This window comes from Protopterus annectens, chromosome 9.part0 (genome assembly GCF_019279795.1).
Source record: "Protopterus annectens isolate FY-2018-M chromosome 9.part0, PAN1.0, whole genome shotgun sequence".
Lineage (NCBI taxonomy): Eukaryota > Metazoa > Chordata > Ceratodontiformes > Protopteridae > Protopterus > Protopterus annectens.
Genome location: NC_056743.1, coordinates 32168525 through 32188807, shown reverse-complemented (window position 1 = coordinate 32188807; position 20283 = coordinate 32168525). Strand labels below are relative to the sequence as shown.

At 42.4% G+C, this 20283-nt stretch overlaps 1 protein-coding gene across 1 annotated transcript in view; it reads right to left on the bottom strand.

The window, feature by feature from the left end:
• CCHR9.PART0H11orf49 (chromosome chr9.part0 C11orf49 homolog) overlaps positions 1-20283 on the bottom strand; it is a 2558117-nt gene that overhangs the window by 984556 nt on the left and 1553278 nt on the right. The gene's annotated exons all lie outside the window — the stretch shown is intronic.

Below are 20283 nucleotides of genomic sequence, written 5' to 3'. Positions count from 1 at the left end.
ATATCACAAACAGTCATAAACAAATAGTCCCTAATAGTTTTATCTGGTTATTAATAGATTTTTTGCTTAAATGGAGTTATACCCTCTTCTCAAATTCCCTATTTAAATAACATAATTTCCTCTCTCCAAATGTTCACATACTCTTAAGTATTGTATTAAAGACTTAATATTTTCTATGTTTTTAATTGCATATACAAATGACTGCTTTAAAAACTCATAACCAACAAAATGCTAGTATTGACACAACAAAGTAAATTTATTGGCATCAATTCTTAAATGGTACTGATCTGTATACTGTTGAAAATTTAAGGTCCAAACACAATCAAGATTCTGAAAATTGGTTAATTTTACAAATATTTAGAGACTTTGTAAACACAGACATTAATAAGATATTTAATCTTGGTAAGAAATCATTTTCTGACTTATTGAAATTCTTAATAAATATCAATAATGCAATAAAAAATAAATCATGCTTGTCACAAATTTATAAAATTCTTAAGTTAGATTTCACATATTTAGACAATTCCTACAGGAACTGCTCCTCAAAAATTAGAAATGAAGACTTTTCTAATGAACACAAGAAAATAATATTAAAATCTACAGATAAAACGACATCTTCATTATAATGGAAACATTTCACTTGGAAATTCTTACACATAAATTTTGCCACTCCTAACAAAATTACAATTATATACAAATCAAATAGAATTAAATGCTGGAGATATGATTTTGAAATAATAGCTGATTGGATGCATATGGTATATGAATATGAAGTCATCTCCCTTTTTTGGAAAGAAATTAATAACTTCATTCAAGCTGTATTGTCAGATAGATGTAATATTTTTAAATATTTAGTTTTATTTAATGCTCCAATTCCTGAAATAATTCCAAAAACCCAAGTACCTCTTCTTTGGTCTATTCTTGCTATACCCAGAAAGGTAATTACTAAAAATTAGAAAAGAAAAAAGTGGTTACCCCCCAAAGTGTTGAATTTATTAATATAGCAAAAATTGTTTGCAGTAGTAAACTGCATACTATAAAAATGAGAACTTCTAACATTACACATTCATATAAATCTTGGCTTAAACTTAAATACTTACTTGAAAAATATTAGTTGTTGTTTATATGTATAAATGTGATGCACTGATCAGCTGTGTACCTATGTAGATAGTTATTTGTTTGTTTTATAATTGATTTATTTACTGATTTAAAATAAAAAAAACTAAAAAAAAGAAACCATCATTAAAGGAAAAAATGATGTACAGGGTCAGTGAGTGAGTCTGTATATGTGTGTATATATACAATGCTAAACAAATGCATTAGATGTTTTCTTTGTACAAAAGCTGGTTTACAAAAGTTGTGGTTATAGAACAAGAGAAGATGTACATCTGCAAAGGCTGTAAAGTGCAAAATGCAAAGTTTAAGAGAAAATAAGTACTTCAACATGCAAATGGCAGTGCAATGCATAATTATGCTTATGTCTCTTTCAGCGAAATTATCTGAAATGTTTCAGTGTGTATTAACATTTTACAATGCTATGTGTTTAATGTTTGGATGAGTCAACATTTACTAATCATCAGTTTTCTGCCTACCATGAAACACAAAGGCATTATGGGAGTTGTATACAATCACAATGACCAGCAAAATACGATGGTTAGCGCTAAGTTTCCAAATCCTTTATTGTTTTCAAAGCATATTCGTGTTCCAAACAAAATAACCAGACCAGTTTCAGCCTCACAGCCTTTATCAATGGTTAAATAAAAATAAATTCAGTGTAGCACAGGAACTTGCTGTATTTATAGTAGTCCCTCCTTAATTAAGACATAATGGTATAGCCCAACCTGGTGGCCGGAATGTTCAAATACTTTGGAACATGAATATGCTTTGAAAACAATAAAGGATTTGGAAACTTAGTGCTAACCATCATATTTTGCTGGTCGTTGTGGTTGTATACAGTTGGTTTTGACCGTGCACACCGTCCTTGCGAGGCATTTCAGTTGCATTATGGGAGTTGTACCATTTTACTGTATACTTCAGTTCTGCTTGCTGCGTAGTTTTTGTCCTACTAGTCCAGTGATTGTGATACTTTTGGGTTTGGCATGTCAAAAGCTCCTGGCACAAAATAATTCAGTGCACTTCACATGAGCAACGAATGCAAAAGCAGTGTCTTTGGTAACTCGGGTGCTGGTGATCGCTGACGTATCACCCAAACCATTGTGGTTGTGTTACCGTTGACACTCATGTCATAGGTTCACCATCACTGAATTAGTCAGTGTTTTATCAGAAAGGGTCATCAGTTGTTTTGCCTACACTCAAATGGGAATTAATATACTATAGTGTTTTCAGGGTGGTCACCATTTTTTCTGGTTTCCATGATTCTTTAGTTTTTCAGCCTGCAGTACAGTTCTTTTCATCTAGAGGTCAGTGCTGTCACACTATTGCTGTCAGTTTTTCATCCTGCACTGAAATGGTAACCAATATGTCGCCTACTAATCATTTTTACTGTTGGCTGAGGATTGCATGGTCATGTGGCTGTTGGATGGGGGCAGCACCGTGGGTTTGTATGATTTTTCATTGTTTCTGTCTGCACTAAAACTAACAAAGTAAAACTATTTTTCTGGTTTTGGTTGGTCATTAGTGCTGTCGGCACTATAGCAATAACAAAATGGGGGGTCAGGATTTCAGGTTCTGTTTTCTCACTGGTGATCAACATCAGCAGTATACTAATCTTCATGTGGCCCTCGAGCCATTTTTGGCAAATTTATTTTCCATATGAAGATGTAATGTTAGAAAGGCTAATAATGTCTTTATGTTGTTGTAATCTTGTTTTTGAAATCTTCTTTTTCCTTTTCTTATGACTTATTCTGCATTTTAAAAGAGTACTAGGTGCAGTAAACTAGCAGATGCTGGACAAACAAATCTGAGTTTTTAGAATTAGTACTTGTACTGCAGACAGTAGCTAGCCGATATGATGGACAGAAGGAAGGTTGGTATATTGTGTGTGCAAGAGACCAGATGGAAGGGGAGTAAGGTTAGGTGTACTGGAGGTGGGTTCAATTTTTTTTATCATAGTGTGGATGGGAGGAGAAATGGCGTAGGAGTTATCCTGAAGGAACAGTATGCTAAGAGTGTTTTGGAGGTGAAAAGAGTGTCGGATAGAGTGATGTTTATGAAGCTGGAAATTGATGGTGTAATGATGAATGTTGTTAGTGCATATGTTCCACAAGTTGGGTGTGCGATGGATGAGAAAGAAAAATTTTGGAGTGAGTTGGATGAAGTGGTGATGACTGTACCCAAGGGTGAGAGAGTGGTGATTGGAGCAGATTTCAATGGGCATGTTGGTGAAGGGAGCAGAGGGGATGAGGAATTGATGGGTAGGTATGGTGTTAAACAAAGGAATGCAGAAGGTCAGATGGTAGTGGATTTTGCGAAAAGGATGGACATGGCTGTGGTGAATACGTAGTTTAACAAGAGGGAGGAGCACAGGGTGACATACAAGAGTGGAGGAAAATGCACACAGGTGGATTATATCCTACGTAGGAGGGCCAGTTTGAAGGAGATTGGAGACTGTAAAGTGGTGACCGGGGAAAGTGTAGTTAGGCAGCATAGGATGGTGGTTTGTAAGATGACACTGGCGATCAAGAACAGGAGGAGGAGTGTGAGGGCAGCACCAAGGATCAAATGGTGGAAATTGAAAAAGGGTAATTCTGAGGTGGAGTTCAGGGAAGAGTTAAGACAGGCACAGAGTGGCAGTGAAGAGTTACCAAATAGCTGGGTAACTACAGCAGAGCTAGTAAGGGAGACAGCTAGAAATGTGCTTGATATGACATCTGGACAGAGGAAGGACAACAAGGAGACATGGTGGTGGTACAAGGAAGTACAGGAGAGTATACAGAGAAAGAGGTTGGCAAAGAAGAAGTGGGATTGTTAGAGAGATGAAGAAAGCAGACAGGAGTATAAGGAGATGAGGTGCATGGCAAAGAGAGATGTGGTGAAGGCTAAGGATAAGGCGTATGAAGAGTTGTATGAAAGGTTGGACACTAAGGAGGGAGAAAAGAACCTGCACCGACTGGCTAGACAGAGGGACCGAGCTAGGAAAGGTGTGCAGCAGGTAAAGGTGATAAAGGATAATGAGGAAAACGTACTCACAAGCGAGGAGTGTGTGTTGAGCAGATGGAAAGAGTACACTGAGGGGCTGATGAATGAAGAGAATGAGAGGGAGAGAAGGTTGGATGATGTGCGGACAGTGAATCAGGAAGTGCAGTGGATTAGCAAGGAGGAAGTAAGGATAGCTATGAAGAGGATGAAGAATGGAAAGGCTGTTGGTCCAGATGACATACCTGTGGAAGCATGGAGGTGTTTAGGTGAAATGGCAGTGGAGGTTTTAACCATATTGTTTAATGAAATTTTGGAAAGTGAGAGGATGCCTGAGGAATGGAGAAGAAGTGTTTTGGTACCGATTTTTAAGAATAAGGGTGATGTGCAGAGTTGTAGTAACTACAGAGGGATTAAATTGATCAGTCACAGTATGAAGTTACGGGAAAGAGTAGTAGAAGCTAGGTTAAGAAGGGACGTGATGATTAGTGATCAGCAGTATGGTTTCATGCCATGAAAGAGCACTACAGATGTGATGTTTGCAATGAGAGTGTTGATGGAGAAGTACAGAGAAGGTCAGAAGGAGTTGCATTGTGTTTTTGTAGATTTAGAGAAAGCATATGACAGGGTGCCTAGAGAGAAGTTGTGGTATTGTATGAGGAAGTTGGGAGTGTCAGAGAAGTATGTACAAGTGGTACAGGATATGTAAGAGGGTAGTGTGACAGTGGTGAGATCTGCAGTGGGAGTGACAGATGCATTTAAGGTGGAAGTAGGATTACATCAAGGATCAGCTCTGAGCCCTTTCTTATTTGCAATGTTGATAGACAGGTTGACAGACGAGATCAGACAGGAGTCTTCGTGGACTATGATGTTTTCAGATGACATTGTGATCTGTAGTGAGAGTAGGGAACAGATGGAGGAGACCCTGGAGAGATGGAGATATGCTCTAGAGAGAAGAGGAATGAAGGTCAGCAGGACTAAGACAGAATATATGTGTGTGAATGAGAGGGAGGATAGAGGAATGGTGAAGATGCAAGGAGTAGAGGTGGCGAAGGTGGATGAGTTTAAATACTTGGGATCAATAGTTCAGAGTAATGGTGAGTGTGGAAGAGAGGTGAAGAAGAGAGTTCAGGCAGGATGGAGTGGGTGGAGAAGAGTGTCAGGAGTGATTTGTGAGAGACGAGTATCAGTAAGAGTGAAAGGGAAGGTCTACAAGAAGGTATTGAGACCAGCTATGCTATATGGGTTGGAGACAGTGGCATTGACAAAAAGGCAGGAGTTAGAGCTGGATGTGGCAGCATTAAAGATGTTAAGATTTGCACTGGGTGTGACGAGGATGGACAGGATTAGGAATAAGTATATTAGATGGTCAGCCCAGGTTGGAAGGTTTGGAGACAAAGCCAGAGAGGCAAGATTACGTTGGACATGTGCGGAGGATGGATGCTGAGTATACTGGGAAAAAGATGCTAAGAATGAGGCTACCAGGTAACAGGAAAAGAGGAAGGCCTAAGATAAGGTTTATGGATGTGGTGAGAGAGGACATGCAGGTGTTTGGTGTGACAGAGCAAGATGCACAGGACAGGAAGAAATGGAAACAGATGATCCGCTGAGGCGACCCCTAATAGGAACAGCCAAAAGAAGATGACTGCAGACAGTGTGATTGTATTATGTAAAGAGATGAGACAAGTGTCTCAGAAATGTGTCACAGGTAGTGTGGGGTGGTACATGGCAGCTCTGCAGTGTGAGTTTACAGTTGGGAAACTTTGTGTCTCAGAAACGTGTCACAGGTAGTGTGGGATGGTACATGGCAGCTCTGTAGTGCGAGTTTACAGTTGGGAAACTTTGTGTCTCACAAACATGTCACAGGTAGTGTGGGGTGGTACATGGCAGCTCTGCAGTGTGAGTTTACAGCTGGGAAACCTGGTGTCTCAGAATGTGTCACAGGTAGTTTTCGGTGGTACATGGCAGCTCTGCTGTGGAGTTTACAGTTGGGAAACCTGGTGTCTCAGAAACATGTCACAGATAGTGTGGGGTGGTACATGGGAGCTCTGCAGTGTGAGTTTACAGTCAGGAAACGTGGTGTTTCAGACACGTGTCACAGGTAGTGTGGAGTGATACATAGCTCTGCAGTGCAAGCTTACAGTTAGGAAACTTGGTGTCTGAGAAACATGTCACACGTAGTGTGGGGTGGTACATGGCAGTTCTGCAGTCTGAGTTTACATTTGGGAAACTTGGTGTCTCATAAATGTGTCACAGGTAGTGTAGGGTGGTACATGGCAGCTCTGCAGTGCGAGTTTACAGTTGGGGAAACTTACCGCTTACATTGACTGACTGTTTAGTCATGGGCTTGTATTTTGTATCTTTTCTGTTGGGGGGGCTACCAGAAATTAGAATTAAGTATCTTAGTGGGCCCATCAAGTTAAATTGATGGGTTTTACAGTAAGATTCCGCTATGTGTGAGTTAATTCCATACAATGATGATTTCATACATGAGTATTAATCTGCCAAATTTAGCCCCCTCAGACTAAGTCTTCAAAATGCTAACCTCTTAAAGTTTGTCATTTTTAGAGCTCTGGTAATGCTTGCTATGTATGAATGTGTGGCCAAGTCAGAAATGATGACTTATGTACTCACCATAATTTGGCATCTGTGATGTCCATTTTCATTCTTCCTCACCACTGAATTGGGATCTGACCTTTGGATCCAGCTCTCAAACTCCTTCCTCTACCCATCATGCTCTATTCCATCCCCAACACCTCAGTTTGCTGCTTAATCTCCCACTTTATAACAGAAATAGATATAGACATAAAAAAAATCAGGGCTCAAACCTGGAACTGAATGGTTCCAATATAGTCTAACAGATACTTCTAGGAGTGACCAGGATGGGGGATGGATAGGATAGAAGACGAGGAAGAATGAAAGTAGACAACACAGATGCCAAGTTATAGTGAGTACATAACTTATAAATCTGATGTTGTCCTTTTCTTTCTTCCTCACCAATGGGACAGAGTCCCCAGCTACATAGCCCTTGGGAGGCCCTCATGGAAGGACATGCCAGAACAATGTCAAACCAATAGAAGCTCTACTTCTGGGGATACTAATTTGTAATAAGTAACAAAAGTACGAGGCTTTGACCAAATGACTGCAGCATAAATATCATCAATGGAAGTCCTTGACCACAAAGCAAGTAAAGTAGCCATAGGCTGAGTGGAGTGAGCTTGAGGTGTCATGGCAAATCTAGTCCTTTTGAGAATAAGCCAATGAAATGCAATTGGCAATCCTTTTGGCTAGTGTAATTTTAGATACTGCCTGACCCAAGTGGATGGGGAAAAGGATACAAACAGCTGATCAGACTTCCTGATCTGCTTTATCCTGTGAAAATAAAAATGTAATTGTCTGTGCACATCAAGGAGATGAAGCATGTATTCTCCCTTATTCGTAAATTTTGGAAAGAAGACTGGTATTTGCATGGACTGGTTAATGTTACTCTCCTTCACCACTTCAGGAAGAAAGGAAGGGTTGGTCCATAGAGACACCCTGTCTTTATGACAAATAATGTAAGGAGGCTTAGGGGCCTGGAGCTCAGAAATTCTTTTTGCTGAAGTGACAGCTACTAAGAAGAACATTTTCCAGGAAAGAAACTTCATATCACATTTGTCTGCCAGTTCAAAGGGGTCCTGAGTTAATCCCTGAAGGTCCACAGAAAGGTCCCAAGGAGGAGAAGGGTCCTTTATTGGGGGTCTGAGAAGAAAGATGCCCTTCATGAAGGCTCTGCACAATTTGGATGAAGCCAGAGAAAAGGATTTGTTTCCACAACGGAAATTAGAAATTGCTGCCAATTGAAGCTTAATTGTAGAAAAACTAGCCCCTTGTTTAAAAAGAGTTGTTAGATAAAAAAGAATGGCCAAAGCTGGTGCAGAAAAAGGGTGGATATTCTGGTTGGAGGCCCAAACAGAAATCTTTTCCATTTGCTTCTCCAAACTTTCTTGGTAGAAATCTCCTGAGAAGTCAAGATAATCTCATGAACTGGGGAAGAAAGCCTGGACTGTCTAACTACTACTGGAAGTGGAGAAACCATGCAGTTAGCTTGAGGGTGGGAAGATTGGGGTGCTGAAATCTCAATTGATGAGACAGAAGATCCTGAGTGGGTTCCAGTTTCCATGGAGGAGATCTCAAGTGAGATCATGGCAAGAGTAATCACACATGGCGAGGCCAGAAGGGGAAATGAAGATGCCTGCTTGCTTTCTGTAAGAACTTTGAAATCAGAGGGAGAGGAGATTAGGCATACAGGAGACCTGGAGGCCAATCGTGAATCAGAGCATCTCTCGGTGACATACCCTGAGGGGGGGAATAAGAGTGAAGTACTTGCTGCACTTGTTGTTGAGGGGTGAGCGAAATAGGTTACAGCAAGGCGGGCACCAGTGGCTGAAGATCATATTCGCTACCAATTGGTTGACAGACCACTCATAAGTCATCAGAATGGATCTGCTGAGACTGTCTGCTAGCTCACTGCTTTTACCCGGGATATGCATTGCAAAGAGAAAGCAGTCTGAAGTGATCCCCCACTCCCAAACCCTCACGGCCTCTCTGCATGGATAAGATTGGGTTCTTCCTTGTTTGATGATGTACCAGACAACTGACATGTCTGTTTGGATTGCAATAGTCCCAAGAGGGAGAACGTCTTGAAAGGCTTGCAAAGCTAGGACCACCACCCTCATCTCTAGGATGCTGATATGCAATTCAGTCTCTTGAGGGGCCCAGATGCCTTGGACCATTTTTCCCAAGAAATGCTCCCCCACCACAGTTGGGAATTCTCCGCAGTCACTGTGGCAGTTGGGGGCAGAACAATGAATGGTCAGCCTAAAAAGACTGTCAGATTGGATCCACCAATGAATATGCCATTTACAGATTGGAGTGAGTTTTATGGGAAAAGATAGGGGCTGATAAAGAATGGACCATTGTATTGCCAAGGTCCACTGAAGAATTTGCATAAAGAATCATTCTAGAGAGACCAGAAGTATGGTAGCTGGCATCGACCCCAGAACTTGAAGTGCTTATCTTGCTAGAGGAGACAGGTGAGAAAGAAAGAGACTGAACCTGATGTCTCAAAGATGTGATGTGAGGGAGAGGTAAGGATGTCACCTGAGTTGCAGTATTCCCTATGAACTCTAGATTTGACTTGGCATAGTCTACTGAGATGCCTAAAGTGCTGGTAACCTGGAGCAAGTAGTCCCTGGCTTGTAAAAGTTGATGCTTGGATGGGGTGGTGAGGAGCCAATCGTTGAGATATGGAAACACCTGGAATCCCTTGAGTATCGAGTGAGCTGCCACGACTGTCATGCATTTGGTAAACACCTTGGAAGCTGTGATGAGTCCAAAGGGCAGTACTCTGATTTGGTAATGACTGGCCCCCAGCCAAAAGTGTAGATGTCTCCTGGATCACCTATTTTTATGTTATAGCACACATCCTGGAGATCTATACAGCACATCCAATCATCCTTCAACAGAAGAGGCAAGATGGACTCAGTCATGACCATGCAGAACTTTGTCTTCTTTACATACTGGTTCAGCTTGCTTAGACCCAAAATGGGTCTTAGGTCCCCTATTTTCTTTGGCACTAGAAAGAAGCATGAGTACATTATGAATACTACCTGGTCAGGTGGGACCTCCTAGATGACTCTCTTCTGTAGCAGCTTTTGTATTTCTTGTGCTGCATCTTTCCTCTGATGGGGTTGAATGCCGGGAAGTTTCCTCTTTTGGAGAGGAGGAGGAAGAATAAACGGTATGTATTAACCTCTGCATATGATTCTTAGCACCCATGAATCTTTTGTGATATCTGACAAGGTGTCTAGGTGTAAAGTGAAATGACCCCTGAGTGCCTCCACAGTTGGGGAGTTGAGCAGCTCTTCAGGAGTGCTGATAGGGCCTACTGGAAAAAGAATCTCTGAAGCCCTGGTTCTGCAGGCCTCCTCTGTATCTGGAGGAATTATGCCTGTGCAAATCCTGGAAAGGTCCCTGAGATTTTTAGAACCACATCTTCTTGCCACTGTGTTGGTTTCTAGAAAAGGTCCATTAAGGGATAGAAAACTTGGTTCTTTCCCTTTTGTTTGCTGTGAGTAAGCGTGCCTTTACCTGGTGGCCTAAACAAGGAAGTGCCATGAAAGGGGTCACTGACAAATGATATTTTGAAAGGCCCCACAAAATCACATAGCTGCATCCATGCATGTCTCCTTACAGCTATGCCTGAACCAGCTGCCCTAGAGGTACCTTCCACTGCATGGGAGATCAGCCTCATCTATGCATTAGAAATGGAAAGCAAAGTGGCCAGTTGAGAGGAAGTCTTTTGGAACTCTTTAGAAGACATGGACTTCGAGATAGTGTTTGATAACTCCTTACTCAAATCTCTCTTTAGCAGAGTGAAATGCGCCAAGTAGTTTAATCACCTCAGCATGAATGTAACTGAGGCAAATACTCACTTCCCAAATCTGTCCGTCCATCTGGACTCCCTGTTCCATGGATGGACAGAAGAGCTCTGCTCAGCTAGCTCCTTCTTGGTGGCTGCTGCCAGCATCAACCAGGACTCCCTTGCTCCAGTGCAGTCTGTCAGCAGGAGGGACCAGAAATTTGTTTGGATGCTTAGGAATAGGTTCAACAGTGTCCACTTCCTTCAAGCCCGGCAGGAAACCAAGTCAATCAGTTCATCCTCCAGTGGGGGGGTCATCCAAGATGTAGATGGTCCAAAACCAAAAGCCTCCAGAAATACTGATTCTTCAGAAGGAGTTGAGTGGGAACACCAGCTACCTTTCTGTTTGAGGATCTCTAAAGGAGATTTCATCATGTGGTGACTTATGGATCCATGGGCGAGTCTATGTGTCTCCTCCTACACGTCTTCTTTCAAGGAACCTCCTCCATGGAGTGTTTGACAGAGGTATCAGAAGAAGGGGGAAATTCCTCTAGAGGAACTGTCTGGAGACTTCCCAGAACTGGCTGTCTCTGTGGAATAGGTCTGTTGGGCTCAGAATTAAAAATGGGAGATGGGTAGGATCTGAGACAAGAAAGGACAGTTCCTTGTGAACAGCAAATGTAGAATGACCATGGGAACCCCCCTCCCCTCCTGAGAGCCAAAGCCTCAGAGGCAGGTAGATCAGAGCTGCCCCGGCTCTGAGCCTCAAGAGGAGATTCGGATCTGAGATATCCAGGGCCGAGGCTCCAACAAGAAGGGATGGATCTGACAAATTCTGAGCCAAACCCAACCCCTCAGACCTGGCACCAACCTCTCTGATCCGAGACTGGCTCTGATAAAAGGGTATCAGGGTAGAACTCGCACTGTAAAAGTACCAACTCCAAATCCAGCTCCAAACAAGTGACAAGTGGAGTACCTCAGGGTTCAGTCTTGGGACCACTCTTGTTTGACATCTACTTCTCTGAAGTACAGGCCAACACTAAGGGACTCTGGCTAACAAAGTTCACAGATGACTGCAAACTGTGAGCCATTACTGAATCCCCAAATGATGTGGATATTCTACAAAAGGGCCTTACAGAAACATATTCTTGGTACCAGAGCCATGGGCACAAGCTCAATGCCAAGAAATGTATAATTATCCCTTTTGGGAAAAAACATGTACCTGTGAATTACCACATAGGTGGTAGTACACTAAACACCGAAAGTGTGATAAGAGACTTAGGGACACAGGTGGACAGTGGTCTCACCTTTGATAACCACATTGCCACAACAGTCAGAAAATCCTTCTGTGTGGCACACCTCATCACTAAGGGCTTTTCATCCAGTAAAAAGGAGGTCAGTGTCTCACCATACTCATCCCTCATTAGAACCATTATAGAATACAACGCACTGTTTGGTATGTACCTCTCAAGACATCTGCAACAACTGGAAAGGCCGCAGAAATACCTCACTAAAAGAATAACAGGCCTAAAACAGATGCCCTATGCTGACCGTCTAAAAAAACTCCAGCTATACTCTGTTGCATATCGTCTACTCAGAGGCAATCTCTGATTAACATACAAGGCCATGTCAAACCCAAAGCTGTTGGACATGCTACACTTAAAGAAATCCCAATCCCTCAGAGCCACATGCTCCAGGGATCTAAACCTTGTCATCACAATGAAGAAAACATGCTGGAGGGATAGGTTCCTGACCCAGAGACTCCCCAAACTCTGGACTAGAGTACTCATACATGTCAAGCAGAGTGCCTCTTTGGCCCTCTTCAAAAGGAACCTTGATGATTGGATGGGAGATAGGAAATTCACCTTGGGGATCACGTCAGTTGCCCTGCTACACAGGGGTCCAGGGAAGTAAATTATTGTGGGAAGATATAGCCACAGAATTGTTATGGCTAGGCTTGTATAGGCCCTAGGGCCGATAGCCTACTACCAACCTATGAACTGGACAGGGACACAGTCGGAGATGAAGAAGGTACCTTCCTTGGATCTGACTCCAAACCTCTCAAGGATCTCATATCCTGGAATGCCGAAACCACTGGTTGGATCGGAGAAGGAGAGAGAGAATGGATTTATCAAGTGCACTCACAGATCCAGGAGGGGAGAGAGCTGGCAGGACCCCCATCTGGATCTGAACCCTGAAAAATTTCTGCATTATCCTATCCACAGCTGCCTCTGACAAACTCCTAAAAGATCTGGAGGATGCTGCGGAAGAGGGTCTAGAGTGTTTCTTTGGAGTCTGAAAAAGTTGAGTGGGTAGAGAATGTGACACAAATTTCAATGCATACTCTGCTGTACAGCTTCTATGGCTTGAAGTAGATCTCAGATCCAAGAATATAGGGTCCAAGAATTAAGTAGATGGCAAGGGTGAAATGACAACAACAGCTGAACCTTTTGGATCCAATGAAGGCTTTGGATCAGAGGACAGCCCAAGAGGTTTTGGATCAGAGGTGGTCGGATCCGAAATTTTTCTAATCTTGTCCAGCAGCTCAAAGAAGCCCTTGAGGACTTCCCATGAAATCTTTCCTGTCTAAAGAAACTGATTTGGGTGTTTTTTGAGGGAGTTGGAGCCTCAGAAGAAGCAGGAAGCAACCCTATTAAAATCAGTTTATTGCACCTATCTCATAGTGCCCTGAGAATAAAGGTGGCACAAATGGGACAAGCTGTGTCAAGATGTTCAGATTCTAGGCAATACACGCACTTCTTGTGGGCATCTGAGTTTGGAATCTTATGCCCAAAAGAAGTGCACTTTTTGAAGCCAGTTAGTTTCTCTGGCATGTTCAATGAGAGAAACACAGTGTAAACAAGAAGACCACAAACAAGAAATTAAATAACATTTTTTTTTAACAACAAACATGTTTTAAGAAAAAGGAATACCAACTATGGTAAGGCAGAGAATACCTAAACAAGGTGAGGAATGGTACTAAGTCTTCTCAAGCTGAGTAGAAGCTAAGAGTGAAGACAGAAGAAATCGTAATGCTCTAGACGGAGGAATCAGACAGAAAAAAACTATAAGCTTTAGGAAAAAAAAGTTTACGAATAACTAAAAAAAAATAAAAAAAACAGCTGCTCACTATGCTCAAGAGTAAAGCCTAAATCTAATCATGATGATGGCAAATGAGATCTGAGGTGTTGGGGATGAAATATAGGGTCTACTTTAGATAAACAAAAATGCAATCTAGGGTCTACTTTAGATAAACAAAAATGCAATCTATCAAACGCTCATATGAGTGAATAATCATAACATTGGAAGTGGTATTTTGGGATTGCAGTACAGTGAAGAGAGGGATATTTGCACTTTCCTCACTGTAGTGCGACCTCAGAGTAGGAATACAAATTTCGATGTTATGATTATTCGCTCATATGAGCGTTCGAGAGATTGCGTTTTCGTTTATCTGACATAGACTCGAAATACAGCATAATGGAAAGAGGGAGGAGTTTGACAGCTAGATCTGAAGTGTACTGTATGCGTCTGAGTCCGATCCAAGGGTCAGATCTGAACCCATTGGTGAGGAAGAATTAAAAGGACAATATCAGATCCATGCTTTTTTGTCAGTTTGCACTGCTACCCAGTTTGCTACAGTACATAATGTGCAAAGGAGGTTGCTGTGAAGTAGCTGAATGAGGGAGACTGTTTAATGTAATCAGTGTGACTTTTACGTATGTTTATAAGTTCCCCTTCAAAGGAGTGCCACATGTTTTAGGGTAGTTCAAAGAAAGTGGTGTTGGAACCTGTACCGCAGGTATGATGATCTTTACCAACATTGTGACAAAGGGACCTAGTGTCTGAACATGTAGTAAGTCTGCTTATATTTCCATTCAGACTTAGAAAAAAATGCACATATTTGTCAGGATCATCAGAAAAAAAAAGCTGCTGCAGCAGAAGAATAATGAAGCAGACAGACAGTAGAGTCAGAAGAATGATGAACCAGACAGACAGTAGGGTCAGAAGAATGATGAAACAGACAGACAGTAGGGTCAGAAAAATGATGAAGCAGACAGACAGTAGGGTCAGAAGAATGATGAAGCAGACAGACAGTAGGGTCCTTTTCTGTGGGTCACTGGGGAAGGGAGATATTTCAGCAAAAGTTCTACTCACAGCAGAACACTGTGCCTGTGGAGTACAAGCTTCACACTGTGAAACCAGTACCATTAACCTGGAAGGAAGCATGTTGACATGTGAAGATACATCTTCAGAAGTTCTTCCAGGATCACCAGCGTTTGGTGTCAATATGTCTGTACAGATAGCAGATGCCTCCTGTGACTTGGAGCCATGGTCAGGCATCTCATTTTAGGATGTAGCAGCTTGGCCAAACTTGTTAAACAATGAGTTTAGAGTAGCTGCCATCTAGCGTGGACCTGTGCAAATTCATGATGCCACAATTCCCAGTGTATGAGCAGAAAAGATTTACTTCCACATGCTGCTTAATGGAAAGAGACAGAGCAAAACACACTTGACTGACTTACTCTGTCTGAAAAGATGCACTGTTTTGCTTCCTGTACAAATTGTTTGGTCATTCTGAACACCTTATTCAGTCAGGTGGTTACAGAGCATTTAAAAAGACACGAAAGGCTGTAAACTGCCAAACCTGAGCTCTGCAGCATGCAGCAAATATGCTAATGTAAAAGGAACTGGAGAGCAGACTAACAACCTTGCAGACAATGGTTGACAAAATTCATGCAGTAAACTAAAAAAGAAATGACTAACTGCTGAGGTATCTTAGAATACATTATAGCGATTGTCCAGTGCCTGGCGGAACAGAACATGACATTCTGTGGAATGAGATACACCTATGGCAATGGCAATTTCATAGGTCCATTACAACTGCTGTCCCGCTTTCACCCCATCTTGGCTAAACATATAAAGTAGTAACGGATCATTATCTTGGGGATGACAAAGAATGAAATCATCAGATGATTTCAAATACTGTTTTGAGGACCAAGCTAGCAAAGTTAAGATGCAGGAGGTACTTTTCTGTGATTCTTGATTGCACCCCCAGGAATCAGCAATCAAGAGCAACTATATGTTGTTGTTTGATAAGTGGATGTTTCAAGTACTGCATTTACAGCTGAAGAACACTTTTTGGGATTTGTGCCTCTGAAAGATACGACCAGAGAAGGACGCAAAGATATACATCTTCAGACTCTACAACATCATTACCTGGAAATTAATGCCAGTAGAGGACAAGTCAAGGAGGAGGCAAAGGCAGCAATATGAAAAGGAAAAGAGCTGGAGTACAGGCTCAGATAAAACAGATGAACTGCAGGACAGGTCAGATAAAACAGATGAACTGCAGGACAGGTCAGATAAAACAGATGAACTGCAGGACAGGTCAGATAAAACAGATGAACTGCAGGACAGGTCAGATAAAACAGATGAACTGCAGGACAGGTCAGATAAAACAGATGAACTGCAGGACAGTCTATATACCATGTGTCTGACATAAATGAAATCTGATTGTTAGTGAGGGAGCACATTCATCACTAAAGACTAGGTCTTTCTTTGGATGTTCATAGGTGTGTACTAGACTAATGGCCCTGGAGCCTTTACAAACCTAGCCCATAGTATTACCCTGACATTGTGCCACCCGACCTTAGTTCCCAGTGCCTCTGTCAAGTAGAGCCACTGGCGTGATCCCCAGGGTGAATTTTATATTTCCCATCCACTCATCAAGGTTTCTCTTGAACAGGGCCAGTGAGGTGCTCTGTTTGACATATATGGGAAGTCTATTCCACAGCAATGGCAGTGTCTGGTTTATGAACCCGTCCCTCCAGCACATTCTTTTGATTGTGGTAATGAGGTTGAGGTCACTGGAGCGTGTGGTGAGGAGGGATTTGGATTTCTTTAGATGTAGCATTTCTAACAGAGCTGGATCAGACATGGCTTTGTATGTCAAGCAGAGATCGCTTTTAAGTAGGCGATACGAGACAGAGAATAGTTGGAGTTTTTTGAGTCTGTCCATATAGGACAAGTGTTTAAGGCTTAGTATCCTCTTTGTGAGGTATTTTTGCAGCCTCTCCAGTTGTTGCAGGTGTCTAGTGAGATACATGAAAAAGGGGCATTGTACTCGATGATTGGCTTAATGAAGGAAGAGTAGAAGGAGACAATGACCTCTTTCTTCCAGGATGCAAAACCCTTAGTAATAAGATGTGTCACATAGAAGGTCTTTCTGACCATAATGGCAATGTGGTGGTCAAAAGAGAGGCTGCTGTCAACCTGTGTTCCCAGATCTCTTATGTGTTCAGGGAACCAGGTTTTTCCCAAAGGGGATGATGACACATTTTTTGGCATTGAGCTTAAGGCCATGGTTGTGACACCAGTCGTTGGTCTCAGTGAGGCCTTTCTGTAGGATGTCAACATCACTTGGGGAGTTAATAATAGCTCCCAACTTGCAACTGTCTCTGAACTTTGTCAGTCAGAGACCCTTTGTGTTGGCCTGGACTTCAGAGAAGTAGATATCAAACAGGAGAGGACCCAGGACCGAACCCTGTGGGACTCCACTCGTGACTGGTCAGCAGTCTGACTTGGAGTCCCCTACTTTCACACAATCTATTCTATCTGTGAGCCAGTTTGCAACCCACCTAGTGATATAGGGGTTGATGTGTAGCTTAGTGAGTTTTTCTGTGATTCCTGAATGGGGAATGGTATCAAATGCCTTGGCCAGATCAAGGTAGGCTGTATGAACCACCTTGACTTCATCCACAGCTCTGGTGACTGACTCAAAGAAGTTAACCAAGTTGAGCAGGCATGATCTACCCTTCTCAAAACCAAACTGTGTGGGATGCAGAGTTTGGAGATTCCCTATATCCTTGTTTATTAGGTCCATGATGATGGGTTCCATTGCTTTGCAAATCAGACTCGTCAGGTTAATGGGGAGATAGTTCCCAGGGTCTGTAGTCATGCCTCCTTTGTGGTGAGGGATGATGTAGTAGTGCACCATTTGGTAGGGACAAAGCCTGAGGTGAGGCTGTGATTGAACAGGGCACACAGGTGAGGTGCCAGTTCACTCTGTAGTTCATGTCTGCAAAACCTTTACATATTCTGCTCAACATCAACAAGCCAACGGCAGATCCTGAAGTAAATGTCACTGTAAAGCCACTGTCAGGATCTCGCTAGTGCGGGCCAGTCTCAGTAAAAGCAGTACAGCTTCAGTTGAAGGGAGTCGTGGAAGCATTAAAGGAAATAGGTGAAGCTTTACGTACAAGTGATGTCACAACATATCAACAAGCAAGGGGACTGTGCTGGGAACTTATGACTTATCAGTTCATTGTATATTTAGTGGTTTGGTATGATGTGTTGATAGAGGTAAATCATGCAAGCAAAGTGTTGCAGAGTCCACTGGCTGATATTAATACATGTCAAAGAAGTGGCTTCAGCTGTGGACATACAGAGCTATGGAATTTGAACATGTCTTGGATGAAGCCTCCAAGACAGTAGAAGAAATGGATTTTAACATTAATTACCAGAGAAAAGTGAAGCAGCAGGAGTAGACAGTACAAGGCCAAAAAGTTAAACTTCATATAGAGTTTTTCATTATGCTACTGGACACCACACTTCTGTCATTTAGAAACTGTTTTCAACAGCTGTCAGAATTTGATAATATGAACTTAGACATGAACTGACAAACCCTTCTCAAATCATCAAAACTGATGCATCAGTAATAAATGTCTTAAATTTCCTCATTTGGAACAGGTTACATATAAAGACTTAATACTCCAGAATTATTTGATGGTGCGTGTTATAATGCCTACTACAAAATGCAGCTCTTCAAAAGTGAAACTTAAAGACAAACTTGCAGTCAGTGATGAGCCAAGAGAGATTGTTTGATTTAGCCACACTATCAACTTCAGCATTAAGTGGACAAGGTTTATCATACAGCAGCCTCGCTCAAGACCTCACATGGACGAAAACTGGCAGGATATAAGTAAAGATCTAGGTATGTGCACATCTCTTATCTGCAGTAGTGTTTGTGAGAATCCTGTATACCATCAGATTTAAGGTTGCATCGGCTAGGCTGGCTTGTATAATACTACAGTGCTGTACATCCAGTTTGATTTGGTTGCTTGCTCTAATGCATATGACCACCAACTGGGACAATGACCATGATGAGGGTAAGCATTACCAAGATTCATGGATGTGACTGCTAAGAGCAACAGGATTCCTTATGCTACAAAGACAGCTGGCAGTGGCAGGATTCATTGTGAAGCAAGGACAGCTGACTGTGGCAGGATTCATTGTGATGCAAGGATACCTGAGAGTGGCAGGACTCCTTGTGATATGGGGACAGCTGGGAGTGGTGGGACTCCTTTTGATACAAGCACAGCTGGCAGTGGTAGGATTCCTTGTGATATGAGGACAGCTGACAGTGGCAGGATTCCTTCTGATACAAGGACAGCTGGCACAGCCGGATTCATTGTGATACAAGGACAGCTGGCAGTGGCAGGATTCACTGTGATGTCACCTGGGAGTGGCAGGATTCATTGTGATACAAGGACAGCTGTCAGTGGGAGGATTCATTGCGATGACACCTGGGAGTGGCAGGATTCCTGGTGATACAAGGACAGCTAGGTGTGGCAGGATTCCTTGTGATACAAGGACAGCTAGGTGTGGCAGGATTCAATGTGACACTAGGACAGTTGGCAGTGGCAGGATTCTTTGTGATACAAGGACATCTGGCACAGCAGGATTCCTTGGGATACAAGGACAGCTGGGAGTGGCAGGATTCCTTGTGATATCAGAACACCTAGCAGTGTCAGGATTCATTATGATACAAGGACAGCTGAGATGGCAGGATTTATTGTGATATATGGACAGCTGGAAGTGACAGGGTTTGTCATGATGCAATGACAGTTATAACCCAGGAAGCAGCAGTATTGCTGATCTGGCACAGTAAAACTAGCAGTAGTAATCTGTCAAATTTGTTGAGGAGTTAGTTAGACACTGAAGATAAATATGACACTGTCCAGGCATGGTAAATGTCTACTGGTGTGACCTCAGTCATTTCTGTGTGCTTTTGTGCCTTAAACTGTTGCTTACCTCGGTATCTCTGAGTCTTTGTTTTGTGTATTTTAGTGTCTTGGTAGTTGCCATGGCTTTGTGTGTCTTCAGTGCTTATCTCTCTGTAGTATCTGTGGCTTTATCTTTCCCATGCATCTCTTTTCCATGGCTTTGTCTTTTGTACCTCTTTACAGCCTATGACTAATGTTGGTAACTATGTATCTGTCTCTGGATTGTGATCATCTTTCCGTATTGTCTGTGGGTGTACAAGTTTCCGTCTCTGTACCTTTGTGTGCTTGTCAGTGGTGCTATGTCTCTGTAGCTCTGTCTCAAAAGCTTCTCTTTCTAGTTGTAGCTGTGTGTCTTGTGTGTCAGTGTCTGTAGCTCTGTATCTTGTATGTTTCAGTCGTGCTGCATCAAGATCTGGGTGTATCTATGTGTGTAAAGTCTCTGTCTGGAGTGTGTGTGTGTGTGTGTGTGTGTGTGTGCATTGGTGGAGGTTTGTCATGAGTTTGTGTGTGTATGTGTTTGGGGGGGGTCTGTCTAGGGTGTGCAGCTGGAGGGTCTAAGAAGATCTTGTGGGAATTGGGTACCTTGATGCCATACAGAGGCTTGTTGTCATGTGGTATAAGCCTACCATCATCACAACTAATCGCAGAGCACCTAAAGTTAGTCTGGAATGGTCTGAATGTACTAACACTTTCTGTCATGTGCTATACGGTGATCAACAA